Source organism: Stegodyphus dumicola, chromosome 6, assembly GCF_044657685.1.
Source record: "Stegodyphus dumicola isolate Sdum_Otavi_A_Nest chromosome 6, ASM4465768v1".
Taxonomy (NCBI): domain Eukaryota; kingdom Metazoa; phylum Arthropoda; class Arachnida; order Araneae; family Eresidae; genus Stegodyphus; species Stegodyphus dumicola.
The window spans coordinates 121,775,301-121,799,458 of NC_140773.1; the positions used below are offsets into that span (position 1 = coordinate 121,775,301).

General features: G+C 34.2%; 1 protein-coding gene across 1 annotated transcript in view; it reads left to right on the forward strand.

Annotated features, from left to right (window-relative positions):
• Positions 1–24,158, forward strand: part of LOC118204334 (uncharacterized) — a 613,950-nt gene that overhangs the window by 466,913 nt on the left and 122,879 nt on the right. The window lies entirely within an intron of this gene.

The window sequence follows — 24,158 nt, forward strand, 5'->3', positions numbered from 1 at the left end:
CTAAATTCAAAAAATTGCATTCAAAGTTTGGTGGCAGTCTTAAGGAAATTTCATTGCGTATCCTATCATGATTTTATGTATACAAAGCCTTCGGAGAGTCGTTCCGGCTCTTAAAAAGAGCATGGCTCATCTATCTTAATGCTAAGATGCGTAAACTGAGTTTCCCTTAGTCCAGTAAAGTGGTTTCTCTTTTTATTATTAATATTTTATAATGTTTGTAGAATTTTTCAACACATTATATTAATTTTCGGGCACAATTTCCTTCTTCCTTTGCGAAAAATAAATATAATGTTCGTAAATAAATAAAAAGCTAATTAAATCTTTGTTAAAATTTGTGCGTCAGTTTTTATGTATGCAAACAAAAACTTATTTTATATCCCATCAATTAAAACATCATGTTAACTGAATTATCAACTGTTTTCCAACCTTTAATGAATTAATATAGATATAATCAATATCTGTATTTTCTCGAATCCCTTTAAAATTATATGCAATTAATAAAGGACAGAAAATAGGCATTATGTTAATCGAGAAAACAAGTTTACGGTTTAATCCTAGTGTAGGGTACACATGGAATTGGGCGACTTTTGAGCGGCATCATGATGAGCAGCAAGTGTGACATTTATCCTGAGCACTAAGCGCGTCATGTTGGTGTTGGCGACAATTTTTAAAATCGCTCCAAGGCCGTACCGTATACTAGGATTTGAAGTTCTATTTGGCATGCATAAAATAATATCAATTTACGTATACCGTGCTCTGTTCATTGTCATTTTATAATGTTATATAAACTCATCGTTTCTGATAACTTGTCGTAGAAATTCCAATTAGAAAATAAATTTTACTTTTTGACAGAACCTTGCCATGTGCTAATATTTTGCTTATTTCATTTATTCCTTATATTTTCAATTTCATTTATTCCTTATATTTTTAACGCTAAAATTTGCGGCGACGGATAGAGAAATATTTTTCTTTTCGTACCGAAATAAAGTTAATTGTATTAAACCAGCACGAGCAATAATATATGTATTACTTTGAGATGAAAACTATTTTCATTCCTACTTACCTGTAACAACTGCATAAATTATAATAATACTCTAACATATAGAATATAGTAATGTCGAAGATAAATCTCATTAATGTTTGTCTTTGTGTACACAGAAAGACTATTGTTATAATAATACTTTAACATCTAGAATATATTAATCTCGAAGATAAATCTCCTTAATGTTTGTCTTTGTGTACACAGAAAGACTATTGTTACTTTCAAAAGGCCTGTTGACTTAAGTAATTTTGATCAAATGTGGAAACTAAATTTATAATATCTGTACAAATCGGAAGAAAAATGTCTGAATATGTACTTTATGGTTTTAAAAATAGTATTAATTTACTGAGATACACTGGTTATCATAAATTAAGGAAAAATCACAAAAATAACGATTACTGAAAAAGTTACGTGTAGAATTTAATGAAACTTACCCACAATATACAACACATAGTAAGATATCAAATAACATAAAAAGAAATTACCAGACAAATATGGTAGTATAGAAATTAGCACATGTATAAAATGAACAAATCGAATGTGTCAGTTTGCTATAGGAAAAGTACCTTCAATATGGAATATGATCGCCTCTAGAAGCAATACAGCACATACAGCGACGTGTGATGCTTTCAATTATGCGGTCTATCAGTTCCATAGGAAGCGAGAGCCATTGCTCTTGCAAAACAGTTGCAAGCGCGACAAGGGTCTTAGGGGGCGGATTGAGAGCAGCTAGACGTCTCCCTAAAGCATCCCAAACGTGCTCGATATAATTCAAGTCCGGGGATCGAGCTGGCCACTCCATGCGCATAATTGTTTCCTGTTGAAGATAATCATCTACGATGCGAGCCCTCTGTGGTCTTGCGTTGTCGTCCTGTAACAGGAAAGCATCATATATTGCCCAGGCATATGGGCACACATAAACATCAAGAATGTCATCTCTAGAAATCTGAGCATTCACGGTTTCCCTTGGAAAGACATCGAGGTCTGTGCTTCCACCCAAACAGATACCACCCCAAACACAGATACTGCCCTTTCCGTATGCATCTCTTTCACGGATGTTTGACGGAAGATAACGAGTTCTAGGTTCTCTCCATATCAAATAACGCCTACTATCGCTTTCTAGACTAAACATGTACTCATCCTTAAAGCCCTCCATTTATCAGGCGTCCAGCGGACATGTTGTCGTGCCCAACGAAAACGGTCCCTCCTATGACGTGATGTGAGCGGCACCCAAATGGCTGGTCGCCTCGCATACAGACCGCTTTCGTGAAGCCTTCTACGCATAGTTGACGTTGCCATGAACCTTCCGGTGGCTGCAGCAAGGGAGGACCTAAGAAGAGTCGGAGTAGCGGTTCTATTCCTGCCTGCACATAATGTCAAATATCGGTCGTCGTAGCACGTCGTAGCAGTTGGCCGTCCTTGGCTGAACCTCCTCGATACCGAATCAGTGGTTTGAAATTGCCTTCAAAGTCTATGAATCGCAGAAGGACTCACATTTAGCCATCTGGCCACTTCTGTTTGACTTTGTCCTGCCTCTTGTCTCCCAATGGCTCTCCATCGTAGTTCTGCAGGCAAATGATGCCTGGAGGTCATTGTTACGAATTGGCTATCTCAGATCTCTGATGTCACTGTTACAGTGAAGTATGTGGGCTTGCTCTCAAACATGGACTTTTATGCTCCTCGCAGATGACGTATTCCGAAAGCAGTGCCATTAATTTGCATATCGCAGTTTTACTCAGCTACTCTTACTTGGCAACATATTCAAATTTTACACGGTTTGGCTTATTTTTTAAGGCAGTTATCGCTATTTTTTGCGATTTTTCCTTAATTTATGATAACCAGTGTATTTCGAATCTATCATAACTACAAAAAAAATTTAAAAAGAAGATTAATTATCAAATTCTCCCACGAGTTCCCTATGGAAGATCAAAGGTAAGGAAACATTACTGTTTGAAAAAAAAAACTGAAATTTTCTAAATAATCTTTATATGTTCTTTTTTCAGATTTTCATTTTTCTTGTGTTATGCTTCAGATTTAAATGTTTCACTGCGGCTCTTAGGAATAAAGTTTAGTTTAATTTTGATATGTGTTAAAATAACATTTTGAAATAAAACGTATAAAATAACATATTAAAGGTTTAGTAACGAAATTAAATTTAATCTTTATATGTTACAAATTTTGTCTAGATAAATTTCTTACTATTTAGTAAAAAAGCGTAAGACCTAGAGACATATCAGTTAATTTTTAATACTAAGAAATGTATTCAAAGAGAAGAAACTGTCATTTAATTCATACCTGAAATTTGATGTCAGTGTAGAGCAAATCGAAATTGATGGGAATCGAAGCCGGGTATGTATATTAGATCTTTTCTCTTTGAAACTTCTAATAAACGGTCCCAAACTATAGCCTTCCTGTAATTTCGGAAACTGTAGTTTTCTTGCTGTTTTATGAATTAATATACAAATTACTATCGAGAAGCTTTATTCTTGTAAACATGAATTGCACATGGGAAATTCTAGCGTTTATATTAAATAAATAATTTACTTATTTGTTGGATTTATTAGCTCTAGTTGAAGTTCTAGTTTATAAGAGAGCTATATCTTCTTCTAGTTTATTGTTCTAGTTTATAAGAGAGCTTTGTCTTGTATATCAGTTTATTAACTGATAGTTAATATTTTGTCTTAATTATATTTTGTTTTGTATATTTGTATTTTTAATAGATTATATTTTGTCTTGTATATCAGTTTATTAACTGATATACAAGACAAAATAACGGTTTTTCTCACACTTTAATGCTATTATACAACATCGTTCTGTAAGTTTCAAAATGAAAAAAAAAAAATGTGGCCGAATAGATTCACATGTAATCTTACATACAAATAAAGAAATAAATCATTAAGTATGAAACTTTGAAAATTACATAATGCATATTTTATTTAAATATAATTTTAAAGTGTTTTTAAGTTTCACTGTAATTTTAAACATATAATTTATAATGCTATACATTTGAACAAAAATAGTGTATAAAAGTGATTTAAAACATTAAAATATTAACAGCGCATGTAGCAAAAATTTAATGATTGTAGGAATGCGGAATGACTTTAATTGTGTTATTTACTGGCATTATCAGATCACTGTTCCGACTCTTCCTGACCGATAAATTACAATGAATGGTGTTCGATATTCGGGAATTTCGGATAATTGGTAATTACCGACAATTAAAATGGACCGGATGATCAGTTATTAAAATAGACTTTGTTGAATAACTAACAGCTTAGTATTTCAAGATCCACAAGATATTCGCGTAACTGTTGCTAAACTATATTACCTAATGTTAACTTCTGTGACGAAAATATCAAATTAATTCATTAAAGAATATAGATATGCTTATTTGAATTGAGAACTGAGTGTAAAAAATGCACAATGGAAAATATATACGTTGGGATGCATATTAAAATAATACAATAATATATATCATATAATCATATAATATATAATCTTCAAAGTTCAATAAATTATATATACTAATTATAATAGACTTATTAATACTATGCTTCGAGTAATAGTTAGTTAGCCGTGTTTCAACGTCCTAATATGTTAATTAGTGTTATCTTTCGAGCAATGATTACTACCTATTTCAAGCTCCCTCAAATGGAATGGTAATTAGTGAAGCTAATTATTGTACTGAAGGTTCAGGGTTCTAACTCGGGAGAAGGTATGGATGCTTGTTAATGTGTTGTTTCTGTGCGATATGTTGTCATTGTCAAATACATGGCGAGCTGAAACTCCTCTGGAGTGGTTTGGTGGTAGGGAAAGAAGGGTGGGAGACCCTCGGACCCATCCCACATGGGTCCCACATTACAAAACTGGGGCAGAGCTGGACAAAGTCGTACTGTCGCCTATATGGCGCCCAAGGCCCATGTTAATGATAGACGTATTTATGAGCCCCTGGTCACGATAAACTTTGCAGACTTGCTCTGATTAGGTCACACCGTTGAGATTCGAACAACAACACTGATACGTGTGTCAGTGTTCTGACAAGGTAAACAACGTGCCATATCTGCCTCTTGTGTAACATGCATCATTTACAAATTTTTCATAATCGTTTGAGAGCAATAAGTGTTGTTTAGTGTTGTTTAGTATGTCTTCGACATCAGCTTTTATTTCTGGATATTTTGTAACGAACTATTTGCAAGAGATATAAGTTTTAATGAAAATCACTTTACTTATGAATACATTTCAGCAATCTGTAATCGTTTTAAGAAAAATGGATTCATTAATTTATAAATAAGTATAAATTAAAAATCAATTATTAAGCATAAATTTTAGTATACATGCTGAATCGTTTCAATTTTGCGTAATTTTCAATTTTTCACAGAAAATTTCTCCTGTCAATCTTCGTAGTTTACAGAAAATAATATAAAAACAAAATTTGTCATTTTTTTGTCATAACACAAAAGAAAAAAATCCCTTTTTTAAATTAATGTTTTCTTTGGCATTAATGTTTTCAAAATTTCCATTCAAAAACTAACTGTGTACAATGCAACTAAATATAGGGTGATCATGCAACTGGTCAGACAAAGAAAAACATAACTTCTAATACCCTAGAAACATATGTTTGCATGATTAGACTCGAAATACTTTGCAGTAAGTTTACTGAAAAGTAAAAATCTGATGTGGGGACCACATGACTTCCTTCTACAGCCTATTAAATTACACACATTTTTGCTGCATCTTACTTAAACTTATTTCCTGGAATTTCATTAGAGATATTTTTCTGGTACAATTCTCACTTCGCGGAAAGGCAAAAACACATAAAAACTGAAATCATCCTCATTAAAAATTGTAAAATATCAAAAAACATAAAACACCAAATTCAGTTAAAAACAGTTTTTTTTTAAATGTAAATTAGAGTTTATACGTAAAAACAAGCAATTCAGCCAGCGGGCAGCAAGTCAAACGTTTCGGTGCCCAAAACTGAAAGTTTATTTTTTGTCCCAATCGTCAAAAAGACACTGAAATTTAGTGCAGAAACTACCTTATTTCACTGTTCTACTAAGAGATTCAAATGTAAGCAAATGGCATCTTTGCTAGGCTTAGTAGCACTTAAACAACTTTAAATTTCTGCTAATTCTGAAACTATAGTACGCAGATTAACTAAAGACATAAAAACCTGAAGCTCAACATAAGAACAACATGATTTAATCACTTTGAAGCAAAATGTGCACAATTTACCAACATATAAGAATAGAAATGCTCAGCTCACCGAGCTGGGTAACAGAGTGGGTATATATATGTATGTATACTTTTAGTGCGGTAGATTGCAACTAAAACGGGAGGTGCAGAACTGCATGTTATAGCAGTCCCATATACAAACGTTCAAGGTTCTGAGGCAACTCGTTGAATGCAAGATACATGCATACGTACAGATGTCACAAAAAATATCTTATGAATCCATTTTAAGTCCATTTTATAATCCATTTTGGGAACGAGTCCTTTATTCTGTCTATACGTGCAGATGTAGCGCAAAACCATAGTTCGAATGGATTGGAGATCGTTCAAAATGGATACTTTCGTTGACACATAATACCTGAAATTCTTCTCGATTACAATACTCCCTACAAGGAAAGAAAAATGAGTTTTTGGTCTCCAGACTTTTGTGTCGCAGACACGCTATAACGACATTCTTTGTTAAGAAGCAGATTGATTCCTCGATATTACATGCGCTGTCTCATATTCTTAAATCTAATCTTCTCAGCAGCGCGTATTTGGGTGGATAAAATCCCTTTCCATGATGCAGCTGCTCGGTGAGAACTATCCCTGATAGGTTTGGATTTTTTTCCATTGATGCCATACGCATTTGTTAATAATTAGCAAACACATGAGAGTGTTTTTCAGAAGTTTGAGAACAAATAAATGTCTCAGTTAATGGCACAATGCGTGTAATCTCATCCGTTTCTCATCAGCACATTAATGTGAGAGGGAAATTCATTACAACGGACTTGGCTTCTCTGTTCCGAACTGTAAAGCAATACTGACGATGTATAGTATAGTAAGTACAATGTAATACAAAGTTCAATTTAATAGGTCCATGTTACATTAATGATAGTATTGTAAGGATCTTAAGTTTTACTAACGTTTATTTTATTTTAAATCTTTACTATCACTTCTTATTTTCTACTTCCGGCCAGAATTATAAGCGTTAAGGTTTTTATGCAAAGTTTGTCTGGCGAACGCCAAGTATTTAAGTTGTGGCTTTTTGCCAAGCGAGAGAGAGGAAGCAGTGAGCCGAAGCAGGCCGCTTACCTTATAAGTTACGCAGTTGCTTGTTGCCTTCCAGGCCAGAGGTTTTAATCCTTTTGATAAATTTTAAACGTATTGTAGTGTTCACAGTTCTCTGTACTACATACGCTTCCTGTTAATATAAGGCCAATCTTCCACGTTTATTATTCTAAGTTAAATTAGAGTTTAGTTTTATTTTTATACTTTTACGTTTTGACCCCAAGTAGCGGGTCGGTGTATTCCGAAGTACGGAAGTCATTGTAAATAGAGAAAAATAAAGGGTTTGTATACCCTTCTTGTGTATCCTGTTTACTTCCCACAGTTTTGAACATAGCTTTAGTAAGCTCTCTGTTCCGAGTCAGGTCCTTGCATGTTCCTGAAGAAGGTTAGAAGGAACATTGACCCTGATAGTGGCGCCCAACGAAGAAGAATAACCATGGCCGAGTTTCAACAAGAACCTGTGCTGCCTGCAGAAACGGCTCAGAATCCAGAAATGCCAGCTGCGGCCCTGGAAGGATTTGGTTACATCGTCCAGACCATGCGCGCTTCGATGAAACCAGAAGCAACATTTAATGGAAACTCACCGGTAACCAGTTTTTTGGAAAAATTGGATGATCACTTCATGCTCTACCCCGTGCACGAGTTTCAAAAAGTTACCTTAGCTACCAGCGCTTTGAGGGGCCAAGCGCTTAACTGGTTCAAATGTATAGACAGAAGTCTCTTGGGTCAAGCAGGAAGTCCCACCTATGCTTACGAGAATTTCAAGACTGCCCTACTAAAAGCCTTCCCTGTTGTAAGGGATCGTGCGAAATTAGAAACGGAACTTTTTAGTATATATCAACAAAGAATCGAAAACCTCTCAAGCTTTATTTTAAGAAAAATTCACGTCTTCAAGCTCTTGTATGGAAACCGTCCGGATCCTGAGATAATTCAAGTGATTTTGCCGAGGTTACTGCCCCAAGTGCAAGACTTTATTGAATTAAGAAATCCGACTACACTGGAAAAGTTATTTGAGCTAGCAATCCAGTTTGAAAGTAGAAGAACGGCGGACGTGTAAAGAAGACGCTATCAACAGCGAAACCAATTTGGTACGCCAAGACTACATCAAACTCAAGCACACGGCTACGGAAGCAAAGCGAATCAGTGGGCAAGGAAACCCGAGCATTCAAAAACAGCCGGCGAACGTCGACAGTTCAATAGCAACCCAGGAAAAAAGTCTCAAGGCCAGTGGAAAAAGAAGGAAAGCATGGAAACAAAAAAGATTTAAACTAAAACGGATTTCTGCTGACGGGAGGGTGCGGAAATCCGAAGGTCACGAAAACCCCTCTTCTTACAAGTTAAATACAGTAATGGTGAAAAATGTTACTCTTCCGAAGATTGAAGTGTTGGTGAATAATATCCCAGCCACCGCACTCCTGGATACAGGCGCGCAGTGTTCCTGTGTGGCAGAAGATTTTTTTAGGAAGTATTTTCGTAAATACCGCATATATAATTCGGATAATACGACAGTGTTAGCGGCGCAAGGAGAAAAATGTAAGGGCATAGGTAAAGTACCGTTGTATATTCGTATCAAGGACGAACAAGTAAAGGTGATGTTTTTTATAGTAAAGAATCTGCAAGCACATATAATTTTAGGAATAGATTTTCTTTCAGAAGCACAAGCAACACTGGATTTTAATGAAGCGTCCCTTAAGCTGACAATGAAACCACTTCGTGCAGAAAAGGCTGAACCGCCGATGTTAAAACTTGACCACCTCCCTAATGACGAGCAAGGAAGAATCTGACAAGTGGTAAGTGAATTTGCTTCGTTATTTAGTGATATTCCAGGATTTACTCAGGTTACTAACCATAGTATTGACACCGGAGATGCAATGCCAGTAAGAATAAGGAAAAAATTATAGAATGGCATATTACCGATATGCTACGTAAAAAGATCATAACGCCCATCTCAAGTAGTTATGCTAGCCCGGTGGTTTTATGTAAGAAAAATAATGACTATCCTTTGACGCATCCAAAAAGGTGGAGATTCGCTATTGATTACCGTAAATTAAACTCCATAACTAAATATCCGGTATATCCGTTACCGATCATTGAAGAAATTCTAAGGAACATAAAATCAACCAAATTTATGACGACTTTAGACTTAACGACTGGTTATTTTCAAATAGGGGTTAGGCCTGAGGACGTGCCTAAGACTGCTTTTATAACCAAGTCTGGCACTTATGCATTTTTGCGTATGCCGTTTGGCCTTTCAGGGGCCCCGGCAACATTTCAGCGATGCATGGACATTGTGTTAAGACCTGTTTTTGGAAAGTCCACATTTATCTATTTAGACGATATCATTATTACTAGTGATAATCTCGACCAACATGTACAGGATTTAAGACAGGTGTTTTCTTTATTAAATGAGGCCGGTCTAAAAGTTAATGTCGAAAAGTGCAAATTTGCAGCCCCTGAATTAAAATATTTAGGTTACAAAATATCTCACAAAGGAATCGAGACAGATGAATAAAAAATAATCGCTGTACAAAAGTATCCGACTCCAAACACGGCAAAGAAGCTCTCTTCTTTTCTAGGACTTTGTTTATATTATAGGTCCTTTATAAAAGATTTTGCAGCCATCGCTGAGCCATTGTTAAAATTAAAAAGGAAAAAGGCAAGATTCTCGTGGACGGCCGAAGCCAATAGTGCTTTCGAAAAATTAAAATAAGCATTAACGCAAGCCCTGTGTTGAAATTTCCTGAAAAGGATGAGAATTTAGAAATTTCAGCGGATGCTTCGGATTATGCGGTAGGAGCGGTACTTTCGCAAAATCAGCAGCCCGTGGCATTTTTTAGCCGAACTTTAAATCAAACACAAATAAACTATTCCGCGACCGAGAGAGAGGCACTTGCAGTTGTGTTAGCAGTGCAAAAGTTCCGAGTCTATTTTGGAAAGGCGCCAATAACAGTATATTCTGATCATGCTGCGGTAACTAGATTGTACTCAGGGAAAAATTTATCCCCAAGGTTAATAAGATGGGCACTCAAGCTGCAAGAATATAATCTGGTAATCAAGCATACCCCCGGAAAGGAAAATATCATAGCAGATGCCCTATCAAGAATTAAAATAGATGAACAAGGTAATACCGTAAAGGTGGCAATGCTCACAGCATGTACAATAAATTCCCGAGAAACTGTAATAACCGAAGTGAGTAAGGATCCTGAGTTTGGAAGCATTTATGAGTATTTGAAGGATCCTGAAAATTTTAGCCACCAAGTTATTGTGGCGATAAGAAATAGGGCGGCCCATTACGAACTAATAGATGATCTATTATTCTATACAAAAACTACGAATTCCAACAACGAATTTCAACCTGTTATCCCAGCTAGTCTTAGATTAAATATCCTGCAGGAGCTCCATGACAGCCCTTTAGCTTCTCATGCTGGTATTCGAAAAACTATCCAACGCGTACGCGAGGCTGTCTACTTTCCTGAACTGCAAAATTTAACAAGGGCGTATGTCCAGTCCTGCCCAACATGTCAAGCAGTTAATTATATTAATTTCCGCCCGGCCGGGTTTCTAAATAGGATTAAATCCGAATTTCCAAATGAAATAATTCGCATCGATTTATTGGGCCCTTTCCCAAAAAGTCAGTTAAATAAAAGTCGCTATCTCCTTGTTATGGTTGATCATTTTAGTAAATGGACCGAAATTGTTCCCTTAAAACGAGCCTCCGCGAAATTAGTTACTGATTCTATTTTAAATAAATAAATTTTAAAATACGGGGCGCCCCTAAAAGTTATATCGGATAATGGTCCTCAATTTGTAAGTAATGTATTTGAAGACATGTGCCAAAAACTGGGCATACGTCATTTAAAAATGGTCCCGTATCGGCCGCAATCAAATATAGCGGAACGGGTCAGTAGAAATATAGTGAAAATTATCCGTAGTTATGTTAAAAATTTTCATAAAAGCTGGGATAACTATGTCAATGAATTTGCTTTCGCCCTTAGGACCGCAAAACATGATACAACGGGCAAAACTCCTGCTGAGTTATTTTTAGGCAGAAAGATTATAACGCCGTTAGATAAATTATTTTATGTGCAACAAAGAGCCCCAGAATTTAAAATGGGTGATATAGAAAAACTAATTAAGGAAGCAAAGAAGAATACGGAAGTAGCACAAAGAAAACAGAAGCTCTATTATGATTTGAAACGACGGGGAGTAACTTATAAAGTAGGGGATGAAGTTTTAAAAATTAAGCATTCACTTTCTTCAGCACCAGAAGATAAAACTGCCAAATTTTTTCCACGATTTGAAGGACCATATGTTATAGAAAAATAACTCACGCTGTAGTAGTGTTAAAAGCCAGAAATGGTGAAACCTGCTCCGCAAACATTGATCAAATCAAACCCTACTTTGATCGTAATAAAATGCAAATATTTTCAGATCTTTTGCAGGATCCGGCACGGCAGACACCGCAGGCACAAGCTCCAGAGGTGGAAAAACGACAAGTACAAGGACAAGCCATTAAGAGGCGGGAGCAAGTGAAAAGAAAATTTCCCCGCGGAAAAATTGAAGGTAGCAAGAAAAAGAAGCCGTTTAACCGTCCAGAAAAGAGAGTTCACGAACACCCCCAGAATGAAGAAGGGAGAAGGATGACGTATGTGAAGAGAACCAGGAGAAATGACGGCAACTATAACCCGGCTCTAAAACGGAAGATCTACTCATCCGACAGGACTCTCGGCAGCAAATGTCGCCGAACTGCGGAAGGGCCATCAGCGGCGGAGGAAAAGTTACAAGGAAAATTTGAACGGCCAGCAACGAGGTCCAAGCATTCACACGAAAGAAGTTTCCCGGTTCCGCCAAGACCAGCTGCCATCAAACGGCCAAGACCACAAGCAGAGGAGAAAAAGAAGGTATTCAAGGGTGACCGAACTGGTGAAAAATGGAAGCTTCCAGAGGAAGGCACTGAAGGGCGAGCCCGTACAAGAAGGAGGATAAATCAAACTACTATCTGCAATACCTTTAAGGACTGGGCCCAGAAAAGGATGTCCGAATATCACAAAGATAAGTAAAATTTTATGTTACTTTGCAAACTTAAGTTAATCTTTCATTCTTACTGCAAGTGGCAGATTTCAAGAAGTTTTACCTCATGCGAGGTCTACCTTTATCGCCAAAAGGGCGAGAAATGAGTTGTTACCGATTTTGGTATTATCTTTTTCAATTACTCGCGCGTAAAACTAAAGTTGATGTATAATAGCGTTGTGTAAAGACTTAAATATTGTAAAAAGTTATTGTATAAATTTTATTTAAAACATTCTAGCAAGAAAGAAGTTTTAGTCTGAAAGACTTTTTGAAATGTATTATTTCAATGTAGAAAGAATTGGCATTTGCTTTGAAAAGAATAGAAGTTAACAATGTACTACTAATGTATGTTTTCAAATGTGTAAAATTAACGGCATGTTGATATGTTCTTATATACAATGTGAACTGTTATTTTAAATGTTAAGAAATACCGTGATATGGTAAAAGTGAATGTTAAATTTTTTTTTTATTCGTGTGACTGTAAAAAGACTAAAACATGACGAATATGTGTTAAAGGTTGAATGATGTAGTTAGGCTCTCTGACGCTACACTTTAGAGTTAGCCACTTTTAGAATAGTACCTCAGGGTTTAGAGTTGAAATTAGGGTGTGTTAAGAGGTCTTGTTATGTTGAATTTTAACACGTTAGTGTTTTGATTGTAGGAGGAAGTGTGGAACACGTAGACAGAAACACATTCGTGTTTGGTGTTCTTTTACAACACATGTCAGAGAGTACGGGGAGAGATAATTAAAATAGTCATGAATGAAATAAGAATGTTAAGAAAAGTATAATTATACATGTTACTTGCCATTTCATTGTGTAACATTTCATTAAACTAGTTTTCCTTCCAGATCTCTGGAAGGAACCAGAATTGAATAAAAGCTCCTGTTTAGATGCAGTACAGATGAAAAAAATTGTGTATCCTGGGAGCTGCTATTGTAAAAACAAATTTCTTTCTTTTAAATTTCTAGTTTCTAGCGAAAAATATTTGTAAAAGATTGGCCTCGCGTTAGATTCTAGAGCTAAAAGTTTTCAACAAGGTCGTTTTAGACCTCAGTTTCAAACTAATTAACTCTGGCGGGAAGTATGTAAGGATCTTAAGTTTTACTAACGTTTATTTTATTTTAAATCTTTACTATCACTTCTTATTTTCTACTTCCGGCCAGAATTATAAGCGTTAAGGTTTTTATGCAAAGTTTTTCTGGCGAACGCCAAGTATTTAAGTTGTGGCTTTTTGCCAAGCGAGAGAGAGGAAGCAGTGAGTCGAAGCAGGCCGCTTACCTTAGAAGTTACGCAGTTGCTTGTTGCCTTCCAGGCCAGAGGTTTTAATCCTCTTGATAAATTTTAAACGTATTGTAGTGTTCACAGTTCTCTGTACTACATACGCTTCCTGTTAATATAAGGCCAGTCTTCCACGTTTATTACTAAAGTTAAATTAGAGTTTAGTTTTATTTTTATACTTTTACGTTTTGACCCCAAGTAGCGGGTCGGTGTATTCCGAAGTACGGAAGTCATTGTAAATAGAGAAAAATAAAGGGTTTGTATACCCTTCTTGTGTATCCTGTTTACTTCCCACAGTTTTGAACATAGCTTTAGTAAGCTCTCTGTTCCGAGTCAGGTCCTTGCATGTTCCCGAAGAAGGTTAGAAGGAACATTGACCCTGATAGTATCAATAATAAGTATAATATTTCTTCAAGTAATGACTAAACTTTCTAATCCCTTTAATATCCGAAAGTAGGGTTACCAAAACTTCATTCTGATTAATTTATATTTAAAAATAAATATTACATGTTTAGAACCCGATGTAGAACTCTGAAAGGAAAATTTTCAGTTGAATTCAAGCTCTAAAAATATTTTGCAGTAAACATTACCTTGATACAGAGATATAACACACTGCGCTACATCGTCGAAATCGACTTGAAAATCATAAATATATAATACCAGGTGCAAAACGTACAAAGAGATACTAAATAAAATCATAACGTTAAAACTTATTTAGACATAGTTATAATCAGAAGAATATTAAGCATACTTGATTTCTTTACATGGGCTTAATTTTAATTCAAACATTTAAGTTTCTAAATACGACAAGCTAGTAAAATAAATTGATACGAGGTGACAAATATAATTCATTTTAGACATACATTTTCTTGGATGGAATATAATAACAATATTTTTAACATTTGAGTGTGCCTAAAGAAATAAAAAGGAACACAAAAGAAAAGAATGAATGTAGAAATGATCCTCAAATGAAAATACATCCTCCTCACTATCATTTTGTTTTCTACATAAAGCGAAGAAATGTTTCACAAAGTAAAAATAAACTACCAAAACTCGGAGACCATTTCTGCAACTCAAGAACCTGTCTCTTGGCTTTATTTCATCGTTCCATGGTTATTTTACTCCTCTTCTTTATCGACTTAAACCTTTGAAATATAAGAAGGAACTTTTGTTTTTGCTTTGTGAAGAAATATTTTTTTCTTTCATAGGCCGAAAGTGTTTTTAGACAGGAAAGAAAATTAAGAATATTTCGAGAATACTTCAAAGCATTAAATGAAAGCACAGACGAACACTTAATTCTATCATTTCCTGGAAAAACATTGAAGACTTCAATAATAACAAATTAAGCAATATCCCTTGGCAGTAACGTAAAATAAAAATTATGGTTTGATATTTCCTTAAGGTAAAGAATAAATGTTCTTTCTATTGATACATAGATACATTCAGAATAATAAAACAAGAAATCTGAATGTGTAACTAAACTCTATGCAGAAATGAGTTCCGATATTTTTCTGTAAACTGTATGTAGTAAATTTACGCCTACTTAAGACTTCGTTCATCTACCAAAAGAAGAACAAAAGGAAATTTTCAATTAAATAATAATATTAATCATTGCTTTTTAATTTCTGTCGCACAAGTTAAAAAACAACCACCGCATTAATTTGCACAAAATTCTATACATTCTTTTATTTCGTGCAATGCACCGTTTACAAAAATCAGCTGAGAGAATTACAATCCCAAGTAAGTCATAAAAGGCTTAATCTTTGTTTTGCATATGAAAATCTCCTGCAGGCTCTAAATGAATTTAATTTAAACTCGAAAACAGAAAATAACTTAATTTTGAACTTTTTAAAATATCTGATAAATATAGAAAATAACTTAACTTTTTAATATTGTCTGTATCTTGAAGTTTCAGAAACCCGATACTCTGCTTCTAATAACAAGAATCTAATATAATTAATACTAGCGCGGTGATAGTGAAATGCGTTCAAATATTTCTGTATATTAAAGATCGCAAGATACTGCAAATTTGTCTGAAGATGCTGGATGTTGCAAATTGAGTTTAATGAAACCTTTTCAGCTTTGGTCTTTTGACCCTCGTTTATGATTGTAGATTGAAATTAATAGAACTTTTTTAATATTGCAATAAAATCTACAGGGAGTTTTGGAAATTGTTTTCACGTTTTGATTTACCTAATGGTTCCTTTTGTGCTGTTCCTTAAAAAGCCAGAAAACACTTGCTATTTGTATAAGAGGCCCACCAGCGGCCGAGCGGTAACGTCGCTGAACACTGGTAGTTCGGTCCGAGGTTCGAGTCCCGCGAGCGGGCTGGCTGCATGGGTGTTTTCGTGGTTTTTCCCATGTGTAACGTATATACGAGCCAGTTTCCCTTAAAACGTCCTCCACGAAGGCATCCCTACCTTAAGGCAGATGGCCCTAGAGTGCTTTGCCGTAATCTAATAAACCAAAACAAACCTATTTGTATAAGAGCTTTATTGAAAAATGTTTATCTTATATATAGAAGCGCTGTTTTTGATTTTCTTCTGCGATATTAGAAACGTTAATATTCAAACCATTTTTTTTTTCATTGCCATGCTACGTAAAGCTATCCCAGTATCAATTGTCTCTCGGCCTGGCTGTTATCCACTTTCTAGAGTTGTTCCTAGCGTTGTGACATATTTTTAATTTATCTCTCAAATTACAGCCATATAACTCCTTTCATTATAACAAACTTGAACGGCATTAAATAAAAATAAGCATTAGAATATTTTTTTAGATTTTTATTTTTGCTTTGAACTTTCAGCAACATTCTGAAAACCTGTCTCGTAATAAAAATTAATATAAACGTTAGGAAAATATAATTCTAAGCATTGTGATAGTATTATATAATCCATCTCACTGATACGTTTTGTAAATATTTACGTTATTAGTTTAAGGAATTAAATATATATATTAAGCCGTATATTGTGCATATGGGCTCTTAGATAAATATTTGCTTATACAAATGCTGCAAACATTATTTGCACAAAAGTGTGAGCTTTGCTTTATATATCTTCAAAGTACTCACAAAGAGAACAAAAGATTTATTTGGTTAACTTAAGTAGTAAAACTTGACGAACACTTCCCCGCCAGTTTTACTTATTGTCATTAATGGCTATAATAAAGCATAAATTACTGTACTATAAAACGTCGGATACACGGATTAATAAAACATATGTAACTTGCAACACACAGAAGAAAGCTAAAATGATCCCACTTTTTAAATTATTACAAAAAAGTATATCTTATAAATTTAAAAATTAAGAAGGAAACAACTGAAACAAACCCACCGCCCACAGTTAATTATTTTTAAATGCCCAAATTTAAACCTCAGCTTTCATCAAAGGTATTTTTTAAATTACATGACTGCAAAGGAAAGAAAGAGTAAGGATGAAGTTCTGCATTCAAATATACATAAAGGCAATACTTTTTATTCAGATACATATTTATTTGGAAAAATATGTCAGGACGACTTTAAACGAAATATTTTAAATTGGGAAAAGTATTGCAGAAATGGAATGAAATATGAAGTCAATTAACAAATGAAAATTTCTACCTTGAGAAAACAAGTCTGAAATCTATAATGAGGATAGACATTGAGATGCCATATTACAACTCAGCAAATTTTGGAATGTTCAGCCGATTTGTCCTGCTGTTAACAATGCATATCCCTGAGTTTCAGGTTCTACGGTGTGGCATAGAGAGCGAGCGCATATTCTTTGTTAAAGGAATTTCGAAAGTGTGAAATCTGCAGTACTTTAATTTGTTTGCTAGAGGGCATTAATATAACCTTTACAGAAGGAATATACGAAGTATCGTCGTCCGTGATAGGATATTTCGTGATGCAATACCAATGGAATTAAATTATCTTTCAGGCGTCTGACGTTATGTCGCATTTTGAGGAAAGGGAACTTGAACAAAGAGACTTAGGCTTCTTCAGTCAGAAGCCTGCCGTGCCTGTCATATCACAAATATTTTATTAGCCATATTTTCTATATACATGACTATGATTCCAAAAATTCAAAGTTTTCAGTCAATTCATGTTATTCAAGACTATGAAACTTCCAGATTAAGACCGATATTAAATGAAACGTTCTCCCAGTACTTCCAGAAACGTTAGGACTGCTGAAACGAATTGGCAAGTTCCCAAGGTTTTACTTTGGAACCAAAATTAGTGACATTTCAAATATAAGTGAGGTATAAGTATTTTCTTTGGAATTTCACAGCATTAGAATATCAAAAATAAAAATATGCTCCACACGTCTTACTGGCTTGCACTACTCGGCGGTTCCTTAAGTCCTTTATTTCAGGCAGGAGTCGCAGGCTCGTTAATCTCTGCAGGGAACATAGTATATACAACACAGCTCTACCGCTCTACCCGGAGGCACTAATCCCAAGGACGGATTAAAAAGTATCATGTCATTGATATACCATGAAGGATACGGAGCTTGCAGAACCGGGCAAAATACTGGCCATACACAAAGAGACAAGACTTTTAGAGTACCTATCTCAGCCAACGCAATACACGAAAAAATAGGAATACGTCATTTTTCGTAAGCAAACTACTCCTATTTTCCCACTTATACTGAACTTTTTTTTTTTTTTTCTTTTTTTTTTTTTTATTGACATGAAACTTGTTAATTCAATAAACTTGTCTTTTTCCTCATTTTAGCTAATTTTTATGCATTTAACCTTAACTGGCCTGTCTCTATACATAGTTTGCAGGCGTTATATGATACCCATTAAACATTGATAGTCTGAAGGTTCTCAACTGCTTACAAAAAATGTTTGGAAACAAAACGTTTTTGTTATCAAATCATTGTTAAATGGTGAACTTGAATGGTGATTTTAGATATGGTTGCAATGTTTTTTTTCCTTTATCCTGTTTTTTGAGTAATTATATGAGAGAAAGCAGAAATAATGTTAAATATGAAACTAATTTACATATTATAAAAAATATGTGACAGATAAGAAAAATTTCATTTATTCTTTAAAATAAACCCACGAAAACATCTATAGAGTTTCTAAAACCCCTACTAATGAGTTCCCTCTAGAATACTCCATCACTGGCCGAGTAAGTCCGCCAAACAATGGTAATTCGATTGCGACTCAAATGCCGGCTAACAAAATGTAACAGGAGTACAAGTCAGTTTTCCTTAGAAAGGCTTATCTACGTAAGCAACCTTCCCATAGGCAGAACGCCCTCTTACATTTCAACACAATAAATAGGATAAAAAAAGAAGTATTCCAGATGAGAAACCGTATCCAGATTTTCTGGGAATTCTCAAAATTATTTTTCTATAAAATTAATATATTATTGCTCAGTTATTTGCATTTTAAAGTAAAAATTCTATATACTTGTATTGCAAATGTCAAGTAAACACAACATTACACTCTCGATTCGTTCGTAGTCTTTTCTGTACAGGAAACAAAAATCCAAAAAAGTTTGTAAATCTAAAAAATATTGCTTATTTTCAATATTACCTATTCACTCAGTTAGCTTGCAGTCACAAATCTGTAAGCCTGCAGTAATAGTGTTAAAATGAAAATTTTTTATCAGAACTGAAACTCATTATAACAATTATTGGTTTAAAATATATAACGAGTGGTCGCTATGCAAAAATCACCTTAGCGTTTTTGTAATCATTAACTGTTAAATAAAATTTTAAATAGGAAGTTGTACGCGAAATCGTGACCAGACGCCGCTGGATGGCGATGTTCGCGGGGAGTTTGGAGAGTAAACTCTGGTTGGTTGGTTTATTTCATTATGGAAAAGAACTCAACGGCTATCTGCCTGAGGAGAGAGTTGCGTTCACAGAGGACTTTCTAAGGAATACTAGCTTGCATGCACGTTAATTTGGGACAAAACCACGGAACTGTTCATGCAGCCAAATCCTTCGCCGGGATTTGAAGCCCAGACCGAACTACCAGCGTTTAGCAACTTTGCCACTCGGCCGCTGATGGGCACTTTGGAAAGCAGAAAGGGGTATCATTTGAGGCGAAGACCGTTCAAGAGGAGGATGCATCAGTTCAGTAAGAAGGAATAGGCCGAAGTGCGTTAGCTTTCTAGGCCGTGGCTGGAAATGGACAAAACGTCAGATGCATGCATCGAGAGCGCTTCCCAAACAGATGTCTGTCAAATCATCCATTGTGTCGACAAATACACTGCAGATTATGAGGCGCTGGAGCTTTCTGACTAAGCAGCCACATTGGCCGACAACATGCTCCGTGCACACGTGCCGTAGCGAAAGTCGTACTACAGGAAATTGAGAGGAACCACATAAAGTTTGTAAATGATCATTTGAGACACAAGGAAATTATGGATCATTTGAGACACAAGGAAATCATATACAAGGAAATTATGCAATTAAATACGTAAAATTTGTAAATGATCTTTTGAGAAACCTTGTATGCTGGGAAGTTTCAAGGAAATTGTGGGATTAAATACAACTTTATATATTATTCGAGATACTAAGAGAATAAGAATCATCGTAATTTTCATAAATTGGCAGGAATAGATTCAAATTTTTGAATACAGAACCTTCTTCGAATGCGGAAGTGAAAATGACGAATTAGAATCCTGCCTCCATAGCTAAGAAAATCTGAGCTCCATCCATTGCTAAAAATCTATCAAAATTCTAGTTAACAATCCAAATTCTAATGCATCTTTACCCTCAGCTTTTAAGTAATTTTTAATAGCTGCTTTAATTTTTTATCAATAGATGGCGCCAATAGCTTTCGTTTATTTTTTCTTAATGAAAACTGTAACTGAAGCACAAATTTCTATATTTATAACTTCCAAACCAGTCCTGCAAATTTATGAAAATTAGGCTGGTATTTGTTCTTTTAATATCTCTAGTAATCGTCATTTGGTTATTTTAACTTATTGAGATGAGTTGTATCTTTTCCATTTTGTTACACGCCCATAATTTTATTTAAAGGAATAAATAAATTAACACAAGATTTTAGATTATGAGAGTTTGTTCATATCAGTATTTTTGAAAACTATGGGTAAAATTTTATTTTTACATGTCCATTCTACATAGAAAGATTCGTTTAGAATATATTTCCTAATTATAAATATATTTTACAAAAACATTATATAGTGATTTTTATAATGCGCAAAGGTTTCTTCAAAAAAGTGTGACAATAGCTGTGTAGCTCAAATTATTTCTGTAGAGAATACACGATACCTAAAACGTCGCGATATATAAAAACTTTGCTGTGTTAAACCACATTTTTAAGATTGTTTCCCACAATATCAGAATCTGAAACTCCAGTATATTTACCAATTCATTTATCATACTATTTCAAAACTTGTATTAAGCCGTATTTAGTTCGTCAAAGTTGATTCATTTTAAAGAATTTAGGATTCGGAGCAACAAAGGGATTTTTTTCGCTAGTCAAATACAACGAAGGAGCAATAACAAAATGTTAGCTTAGAAAAGTTGGGGCATTAGTTAATTTAGTTTAGCCGTCCCTCATGAGCTTAATATCCTTAAAGTATTCAATTATTATGCGCAGTTTTAGGTATTTAAATTATACGCAACGTTTTAAATATTTGTAGTTTTTTCACCTAGAGAATAAAGCAAAACATAGCAGCCGAAATAAGCGTGATATTTTGTTTTTATGTCTTGAAATAATTGAAAATGCACAACTCATTTCATTGTTAAAAAAAATTTAGAGGATTAAAAAAGTTCTTATGTTTTGCAATTCTGGAATGTCTGAGAGAAGATTCGCGAGTTTAATGCCTAAATAACCAAATCATAATTAGTTTTTGAATGGATTAAAGTAAAAAATAAGAGCGCAAATTCTGTAAAAAATTATGAATGCCGTGTTGAAAAGAACTTTAAATCATTAATTAACAAGGTGTTTTTATATTGGTCTTCATGCAGAAAGAACTAAAATTCCTACACTTGTTTATGACGTAGAAAATAAGCTTTTATTGTGGTACTTCAAGCGACAAAACGATTTTCTTAAATATTTTCTAGATACTGAAAACAAATTCTCGAAGATGACTTAATTTGAGTTAAATCTAAATTAACCGAATAATGTTCTATACTCCTTTAATTAGATTTAAAATCTTTACATTGCTTGTAATAATTAATGTGGAAAAATAAATCGACTAAGATTTAAAACTTATCCAATTTTTTTCTTAAACTAATAATACAAAATTAAATATTTCTGATTTTTTTTATTTTGCGTTTATTTAGTAGATTACCTAACAAACATAACACTGTGTATAATAAAATGCATTACACAAGTTTTTGTATTTAAGTAAACCATTAAATACCCGCAGTAATTAAAATAATCCAATTTGTAGCGTGAATTATTCAGAATATATTTCTATAGTTATTTTCACAATTTTATTACAAACGAAATAAAACTGCATCTGTACAAAATTTATCAGATCTTTTATACCTTCAACTGAACATAGAAGCTACACTAAATAATGTCCCAACATGCACGGTATAATTCAAAATTTTTCAAAGCCTGATTTGTGATACACAAGCAAACAGCATTCGCGTACCATGATACGCCCGAAAAACCACATTTCAATATTTTGCAATGTGTTAATTATCCAAATTAAATTTATAATATGATAATAGAATGTACACCTAACAATTATGCGATTTATTCAAAATACTCTAGACCAGTGTTTCTTAAACATTTTAGTGTGGTGACGCCGTAATATTTACGAACATTTTGTGGGATTCCATAAGGATTGCTCATACGCGACACACGCATGAGTGAAACTATCAGGTTCTTCACTTGTACTCTAATATACTATTGCAATTTTCGATCACTAATTTTTAAAGTAAAATTAACGCTTCTATTATAAAAGAGTGCGTCAAAATGTTTTCGTTTTTTCTTTGTCTGTACTGACTTATCTTTAGTATTTTCAGATACATTATGTAAACATATTTGCTAATTGTAAAATTATTATAATAAATTAAAAGAAATTTCAAAATTCCTAAAATTTTTGGCGACCTCCTGCTGCAAATCCCATGACCCCAGCTGGTGTCGCGATGCACAGTTTAAGAAACTCTGCTCTAGACTAATAGACCTCAAAACATCAATTCATAAATCAGTGTAAATTAAAAACCTTAAAAAAAGAGAGCCAAGCTTGTCAATTGCAAATGCATGAAGGGGGGCACCCAACACAAGTGAATGTTTTGAGTCTGTTATATTAAAATAGAGCACTTATTTGCTATTTTTAAATAAATTAATGATTTAGAGGAACACTGGTACAAGATATCAAAGAGCTTTTTCTCACTTTTTGGAAACTCGGATATTTCACGATTAGAATTAGAATTTCCTTAATGTATTTTAAAGCGCAGTTTGCATCATTCTGAATGCTAGCGTAGAAGTCTCGTGGACTAGCTCCTAGGGACAATTCTAGAGGTATTCATTAATATTACCAGGGATAATTCAATAATTGTATGGCATATTCGTTGATTTGGAGATCCAGAAATGAATCCAGTTCGGCCAACAAATCTTCCTTGTTCAATTACCACAGAAATTCAGTACGTATTTATAGGCGAGTTTTGTCACATTGAGACTACATGCTGTGGCGAAACTCTTTAGGAACATTTTATAGTAGTTTTCGTAAGACCACTTCTAGAAACATACTGTAAATCCATCCATTGAGTCCTCTGCGCCAAATACCTGTAAAAGTGAATTTATAGTTGTCACACGTATTCTGAATTAACACTTAGCTTTAAATATCTGTGTTTCCAAAATTGAAAGTAATGTATTATATACATAATATAAACACATAATAAAAATAATATAAGAAACTTTTATATAAACAGTAAAATTTTGAACTGAAAGAAATCGTGTTCTTCAAAATTATATTTGAAATTCTGATATCCTTCGTTACAGGAACACTGTGAAAATTAAGATCTCTAATGTAATTACTGAGAAACCTATCTAAAATTATTAAACTTTTGTGGACGATTTGAGGATGACGTTTGTTTTAATGTTCGGATGATATTACAGACGTTTACTTACGTTCTCAAACCTCCAGCTCAATTTCCGAAATGATTATCTACGGTTGCTGGGATATGCTTATCGCATCGAAACGAAAGGTTGTTAATCCCTAATGTAAAGGGAATGCAATCAAACCTGGTTAAGAGGAACATTCGAGAGTTTCAGCCTATTCAAATCTTCTATGGAAACAAAAGCCTTGAAGACGTGACGTTCAGAAATGGCAATTATCATTATTCTCAGAATATCACTTTCCCTTGTGGGGTATTTCACTTGTTATGATTAAGTACATTTATTGTCATATTGTCTGCTTATTGTCAACTAAGTAGAATTTCAAACTGTATTCTAGGAATGCAGTCATACAGGCGCAACCGAATTAATGTGTATTTCTGTACTTGATGTTATTATATCGGACTTGTTGAACAATAGAAAATAGCATCCTTTATTGATGAACT